An 8,922-nucleotide genomic window follows, 5' to 3' on the forward strand; every position below is an offset into this window, starting at 1 on the left:
ATATATATGTATATATATATCATATAAAAAGTCGCACATATTATAGTTTAAAACTTTCTACCAACTCAGAATATTATTTAACACGAGAACGCGCAACTTATGATAATATTTCTACGAAAAATTCGGCATGACCTATTTGTAATATGGATAATACCCTGAATAACCACACCACAAATACAACCCACAAGTCATTTCAATGTTCTTACCCAAACATATCATATACGTGTTACGACTAACAATCATAACATGCTTTCAAATCATTGAAATCAAATAAGTCAAATAGATTTAGATACAGGGGAATTTTAGAAAATTTTGGCATAAAGTATTCGTAATTAGGACTATCCGCCTGTTTTTCAATTCCACAATTTAATCTTATAAACAAACAAAATAAAGTTGCCTCAACTTGCAGCAACATAAAAGTAAACAAGTAAGAAAAGTACCCGCCCAGACTTGCGGCACCTAAACATTTAAGTATACTGAATAATTTATAATATTTGAACTTACAGTTATATAATTTAGTCATCACCAATTCAACTTGAGTAAACACTTAAATAAATCACCTTACACATATATCACATAGACTAGTAACTATACACATATTCAAATCACACTCTAATAATTAGCAACTAAACTCAATCTCAAATAGGCATATACTAACATGTATTTTCATAAGACACCTCGTTGCTATCACATATACAAATAACAAGTCAATGTACATGTGCACAAGTCAAGTATGTCATCAAGTATGCTAACTTAAATCTATAATTTAATAAACTAGAAAGCACATATCAAATCACTAACCAACACTTCTATATTATAGGTTCATATATTTAATCTATTAAACAATGACTATCAATCACATATATTAGCACGAAACCATATGTCGAGTTATAACATACAAAATAGCTACCGAACCTAAAATTTAAGTTAACCAGCCTCAGAAGAATGAAATTTTACAACACCTAGATGAACTTAAACAGAAAAGTTTAAAACATAAAAGTTGTAGGATATTTAGCGACCTTTCCAAAATGGTAAGGCTCGCTAAAAATGACCAAGTAACGAATTCAGAAACTTTAAAATACACAGCTGCATAAGCAGATTCAGCCCTGTTTTCACAAGTAACTTAGTATTTGAGACTCTTAAATCATAGAATTGATTAATAAACTATAAGTAACAATTGTAGATCCTGAATTAAGCTTTTAAAATTGGTATAGTTCAAAGTCATAGCTAAAATAATGAATTTACTACGAATTTTTGAAGTCAGGATGTATCAAACTGAAATAACAGGACAGATTTTATAAATGGCAGATTTTATCATAATTGCAGGCCGAATTTGGAAAAACGCAAAGAATGAAAATTGTAGATAATTCCATTATCTTTCCAGAGAGTGCAAAATCATTATCATACGATGAACTAGTTAAAAGCTACGAATTTAACAAGAACTCAGCTTATTTCTAAACGGATTTGACAACACAATTCACAACATATCATGCATATAACTCACTAATAATCCTTCAAATAACTATGTATAAATCTGAAAATTTTGTAGAACAACTCAAAATACCAAGACTGAAATTTAAAACCACCATAAACTATTATAACTTAAACATATATTAACCGGGTCAAGCCATAATCACTTAACGAACCAAAACTCAAGTTATACACTACTACACCTTTGTTATAAATCTTAAAAACCCGGAAATCATCCGTACCAACTGAAATTTCAGATTTTATAAAAACAGGGGCAACAAAACACAGCAGTATACACACACACAAACTGATACACACACACGCACAAGAACATATACATACAGCAAGTATATATGTATACATGCAGCGACCGGAAAATAAACAGGAGGGAGAGCGGCGATTTCGCCGGAAAAAGAAAGAGGGGTGACGGCGAACTCACCAGAAACCGAAAGCAGGGCGGAGGAAGGGAAGAAAAGAGGAGAAAAGAAGAAAATCGAGAGAGACAGAGAGGGAATCGACAGAGAGAGACATGAATCGATTGAGAGAGAAGGGTAGGGAGACAACGAACAAAGGAGAAGAGAAACGGGTTATACCCGATTGAATAATCTCCCCCCCCCCTTTTTGTTTCTTTTTATTACTTATTGAACCAACAAATAACACGATACTTAAATTTTGGTATATCTGAAAGGTAATTACAAGTATCATAACTCCGAAATTTACCCAAAATAACTTTTAAATTTGTCGAAGTAATTAAAAATTAAATAAATAAAATCTTCAAAATTCTTTAAAGCATTTTTAATGATGCGAAACGTACCCGCATTTATCGATTAAACGAATAAATGTGTGGGTGAATAAAAGCCAGAAAATTGACGAAAAAAAAATTTAAAATGCTCGAAATCTTTAAAAGTTAATAAAATAAAATTTTCTTGATTTTTGAAGCATTTCTGAATTTAATACTGATTTTATAATTAGATGAAATCAGGCAATCATTTAAAGATAAATAATCAATAAAATATTGATTTCTAAATTTTATAAATTCCTAAAACGAATAAATAAAATTATAAAACAATACAAATAATTTTAGAAATAATTTTAGCATTTATGAGAATAAATAATCAATAAAATCATTTTAAGAACAAAATAATGTCGTTCAATAATTAATTATACAAATAAGGTTCGTATCCACAATTACCCAAAATTAACAATAAAGTAACACACAGCTAACAGACTCATCCCATATTTTATTTTGAGCACATAAAAATTGAAATACTCAAATAATATCACATATAAACACCCAAACATTAATTCCACTTGTCATATAATTCACTAAAATTCACATAAAATCACATAAATAATTCCAAATAATTATAATAATAATATCTAAAAATATGGGATATTACAAGATTGACATTCCTTCTGATGATTGTGCGATACTCAACCATGATAGTAGTTGGTAAAGATTTAATTTATGTAATCGCCGTGAGCGGGCTATCTATCTTATAAGGTCATATCTTGAGATAAGATAGGACCATGTTACGAAAGGACTAAATGAACCTTTGAGCTTCATGTCTCCTAATAAAGACATATGGTTAATAATGGTATTAACCTGTTATCGTTGCTTTTATTGAATCTCTTCTGCAATTTTATCTGCTTCATGTCATATGTACGCCAAGTTCAGGAGTGTTCTTCATGAATCATGGAATGGTGATTATGTTGCCTCCTTAGAAGAATTCGATACGACATGTATGAACTCCGTATGATTAGATATTAAGATTCTGAGGAAAACAAATGACTACAGTAGGTCAGCGATGGACCATAATAATGCAGCAATGATTCTGCGAGTAATGAGTCGATTACAACCGTAAGAGTTGAATTAGAATGGATGTTGAGATTGAGTACCACTAATCGGGTCGTGGTGATGTATAAGTTATCATTGATAGACTAATTAAGTCGATTATCTACCTATTGATTATTTATTCCTTCTTATGAATAGAGAGCCGTATTACTATATGAGGAAGGTTGTAGTGCAAAGATAGAATTCTAGTAACGATGATGTCTAGAATGAACTCCCATATTCGATTTTCGCTGTCGAGGGAGTTTCAATGGTGATTGTTTATAAGCTCGAGCGAGAGCATGGGTCCATAGGACGATGGACGGAATAGTAAATATTCAGGCACGTAAATTGCGATGTTATAATACTTGATGTGGATATATATACACATATGTTTTGTTCTCCTATGACAAACCTCTATAGTTCAGAGGTAGATTCCAAGCTAGATATTTATGGCAGTATTTTTTTTTCATATACAATTCTCTTCAATTCATTCTTTTCTCTCATTTTCATTTTGTATAAGCTGGGAAGAACAACCCTTCCAGAAGGGGAGGTATTTCCGAATGACTATCTATCTGTGTGATAGAAGCCTAGTAGGATACCACATGTTGTTTAAATTGCTTGTCAAGTACTAAAGGCTGGCCACCTTCAGTACTAACTATGCAATAGAACAAGTGTTCATGATCATAGTGATCTCTCAATAAATTCTTTTACTTCTACGTGAAGGACCAAGCTTTCGAAGATGGAGGCAGATAGAGATGAAGTGGTACCAAGTATGGTGGTATTCGGAATGGAAACGCATTCTCGATACTAAGGTTGACACGGTTATTAAAAAGGTTATAGAATACTAACGAGCAAAAGTGTAACCAGTATAGTATTATGTACGGAAGATAGTAATGACTACGAACAAGAAAAGGAGTATTGAGAAGCAAAAGCTATAGTGCTAGAAGCTATGATGAGAGTCTGTGCAATAGACTTGAAAGAATTTGGAATGATCACTTAACGCGGATTGAGTTTTCTTAAGATAATAGATCGTATGTCAGGTATCGAGATGTCGCCTTATAAGATCCTTGAGGGAACACAATGTCGATCTCCCTTATGTTAGGATGATGTTGCAAAGCGGAAGATGCTCGGACCAGCAGTGGTCCAAAGGACTAAGGATATAATAGATCTAATCAGAGGACGGATGATAGTAGCCCAAGATGGACATAAGAAGTATGTTGATTTGACACGAAAGGACAAAGAATAGGAAGTAAGGGGACCTAGTGTTGTTATAGGTATTCCCTTGGAAAGGATGGATGAGGTTCGGAAAGAAAAGAAAGCTAAGCCCACGAATTCTTGGACCCTTGGATATATTAAGACGTATTAGGAAGTTAGCATATGAGCTAGCCCTACCCCCGAACATGTAGCAAGCTCATAGCGTGTTCCACGTATCAATGTTAAGGAAGTGTAATTCGGATGCCAGACAAATAGGGGCATATGAGCGCATGGACATGTGACCAGACGTAACTTATATGGAGCAACCGGGAAGGGTTATAGATCAAAAAGGAACAAGTGCTTAGGAGAAGGGTCATCAAACTAGTCAGAGTTTGGTGGTAGAACCAAAATGTGGGAAAATTGACTTGAGAGTTAGAAAGTGCAATGCAAGAAAAGTATCTCAACCATTTTCTATCTGATTCCGGGACGGAATCCTTTTAAGGAGGGGAGACTGTAATAACCCCAATTTTTGGAATTTTTGAAACCCTGATGAATAGTAACTTTTGCTGATGATGCTGATTAAGGAAAATTATCAGACCATACTATATAGGAGTACTGTTATGGAAATTCTAAGATCGTATTAGTATTCCATAAAGTAAATAACTCTATGTAAAGATCGTCAGAATCCAAATTCGAACACTTTGATTTTTCCCGAAAATCCACCAGATACCGAAAGAATTGAGTATAAGGTAACATGATTAAAAGGATTTAAATTCAAGGATTATAAGAGAGGATCATAAAAGGAATATAAAATATTGGGAAAGGTTTAGGGGAACCCAAGTAATAAGATCCCGGATATGATCCCTCGAACGATAAACGCGAACGAAAGTTAAGCGAACCGTATAACAGATCAGCGATCATTAGCCAAGTAATTAGGAGTTAATCAAATGGGTTAGTGGATGATGATGTCATCACACCTACAATAGGAAGACAAGTGTAACAAGATGACATAATGTAATAACCCCAAATTTTGGAAAATTTTTGAAACCCTTATGAATAGTGTTTTTGCTGAATGAGAAAACTTTTCACGCCACACTAGGTAGGGGTTCTTTTATGGATATTCTGAGATTTTATTGGCACTCTATATGACATATAAGTGTATGTAAAGATCGTCAGAATCCAATTCCGAACACTTTGATTTTTCCCGGAAATCCACTAGATACGGAAAGAATTGAGTATAAGGTAACAGGATAAAAAGGATTTAAATTAAAGGATCATAAGAGAGGATCATAAAAGGAATATATGTATTGAGAAAGGTTAAGGAAACCCAAGTAATAAGATCCCGGGTATGATCCCTCAAACGAGAAACGAGAACGAAAGTTAAGCCAACTGTATAACAGATCAGTGGTCATTAGGCAAACAATTAGAAGCTAATCAAAGGGATTAGTGGGGATGATGTCATCAAACCAATAGGAAGAGGACAAAGGAGGGAGGGTGACATCACTTGATGATGTAAGCATGACATGGGGGGAGGAAGTGTGGTTGAATGATAACCACACAAAATCAAGGTTAATTAGGTAATTAACCTAAAACATATCAAAATTCAACCAACCAAGCCAAACATTTCATTTTCCACCAAAAAACACAAAACCCTCCATTTATTCAAGGAAGCTCTCGGCTTCTTTTATCAAAAATGAAGATCCAAGCTCCACCACTTACTATTTGGCAAGGTATTTATCTAAGCTTCCCAATGGATAGTTACATACTTCCTATAAGTTTAAGCTTCTAATTCCAAGCCAATCTTTTTTTATAAATCAAGGAAGAAGATGGTCAATAGTACTTTCTTGAAATTAATTTTTGTGTTCTTGATTTCTTTGAAAGAACAAGCTTGTAGGAGGTTAGATTAAGGCTTCCATGGGCATTCCAAGGATCTTTCATGGATTAAAAGCTTCAAGGAAGGTATAACTCTTCATGATCTTAGTTTTAAGTTTTGTTGTTTAGATTTCCTAATGTTTAGATGATGGGTTAGTGTAATGGGTGTGTAATCATGTTTAAAGCTTGTTATGAGTAGTTTAGTTGGTGAGAGGCATGATTATGGTGTGTTTAGATATTGGTTGATTTTGTGATATTTTTGGAGTTGGAAATCTTGGTTATTAGTCAATGAACTTAAGTAAACTCTTAATTCATAATTGAGAAATAAGTATGAATTGGTAATATTGATTTGTTAGGGCTGTTGTAGTATGGTATGGATGGAGTTTTGATTGGGTTGTGAATTGGGATTGATTGGTGGTTGAATTGGTTAGGTAAAATTTTGGGAAATCGCGTAAACATAGCCGTCGTAATGCCCGATTTACCGTAGACTGTTTTTGTTCTTAACATCAGAACCCTTGAACTCACTGTTAGGTTTTTACCATTGCCATGTTTAGATAGTTCATGTTACGAGCTTCGTTTTGATATGTGGTTCGTTTGATTCCGATGTACGGTTTAGGAGAAACAACCGTTTTAAGTAACGGCTTTTCGCGAACGAAACATTTCCCCTCGCCTTACTTTGGAACCTTGGTTAAAGACCTTAAAGGACTAATTGGAGTATGAAACAATTATGTTAAGTGGATTAGGCAGTTGGTAAGGCACTCGCGAAAGAATTGCTTTAAAACTCGTAATGAGTAATTTATTAAAAATGGTGGAGCCGAGGGTACTCGAGTGACTTAAGAGAATCAGTAAGCGCAAAACGAGCATTAGAGTCTAATTTGGTTAAATTATAGATTTACAAGTGACTTTGGTTTAATTCCAACTTACTTGTTGTTTATAGGTTACCAGACTCGTCCCGAGCCATTGTAACCCCCAGTCGCTCAGGCAAGTTTTCTATCCGTTATACTGTTGTTGTGATGTATACACTTGTATATGCATTATCTTGTGATAGATGCATAATAGTTATTAGCAAATTCTTGTGATATATTGTAGCATGTGATATGGTATATATGCATGCCTGTTTCATATTCTTGATTTATATATCTGTTGGTTCAATTGCTTATAAAGTTGCATATTACCTATGCTAGAGATAAGCATTAGTTGTGTATACCCTTAGTATAGGGACCCAAAGGTGAAAATATTTTCTAAAACCGGGAGTCGAGGATCCCGAGTAGATTTTATATATATATATATTTATATATATATGGTTATAGTTTTCGAACCTATTAATCGAATAAGGTTTATTCGATAGCTTTATATTATTTAATGAATATTATTTCGAATATTTATTCGAGGGCTTATGACTCAGCTTATTTTATTTATTGAATATTATTTCGAATATTCATTCGAGGGCTTATGACTCAGCTTTTTTTATTAATTGAATATTATTTGAATTTTCATTTGAGGACCTATGACTCCGATTATTTACTGAAATATATTCTTTATTTTATTAAAGAATAAGGTGTCGATAATCAAACTTATTTTTGATTATTCAAATAAAGATAGTACTTTCGTATAAGTATATCTTTGGTTATTTAATACTCATTTCAAGTATAAGTTTTACAACATCTACTTCAATTATTTTTATAAAGATTATTCTTTATGGGAATATTATTTAAATAATAATATTCAGATAATTTTTTTTATATATTGGGACTGATTTATTTTATTAAATCAGCATCACTCCGAACATTCTTAAAAATGTTTTGCGAGTCTTCAAAATGATTTTTAAAAGTTAGAGCGGATCCCAAAACTCATTTTTATATTTAAGATCCTCCTTTCGAAGGGGATTTAAATACTCGCTCAAAACCTGAGGGATCCGGCTCTGTGGTGTGTTTTATATTCGCAACAAGGTTGCTGTGTTCATAAAAGAATTTTGATTACTTACCCAACACTCGGGAAGTAAAATTCTTGGAACAAGTTAATCCATTAACAGGCATCACCTGGGAAATATCGGTGAGTTTTCCTTTCCAACTAGATACGACTTCATGGTGAAGCCGTATTGTAACACCCCCAAATCCGGGGTCGGGGATCCAGGTTGTCACGAGTTCCATTTCCCTTAATAACACTCAATCTTAATACACAATCAACTACTCTGTACTGTGACCCCACAATAAACACACACACCACAAGTTATAGTCTCAGAGATGAATATCCAAAAATAATCACAAGTCGTTTTATTCCACAATTATATGTCAATACACCTTAAAAGGTTTCTGAATAAATTTACATTTTCTTTGCCATTATTACAATTCATAAGTATACATAAATCTGGTACATCAAAAGTTGAAGCCTAGTCTATTGGTAGTTCCCACCTTAGCTACAGCGACTTCAATGCCTATAGGAAGCTGTAGAATGTTTCCTATCCCCTCGCGAATTGGGAGCTTGGTCCTGTTCATCTTGTCTATCTGATATTGTGTGATGAAAGAAGAAAGCAAGGGTGAGCAGCAAGCCCA

The sequence above is a fragment of the Apium graveolens genome, chromosome 4, assembly GCF_009905375.1.
Source record: "Apium graveolens cultivar Ventura chromosome 4, ASM990537v1, whole genome shotgun sequence".
NCBI lineage: Eukaryota > Viridiplantae > Streptophyta > Magnoliopsida > Apiales > Apiaceae > Apium > Apium graveolens.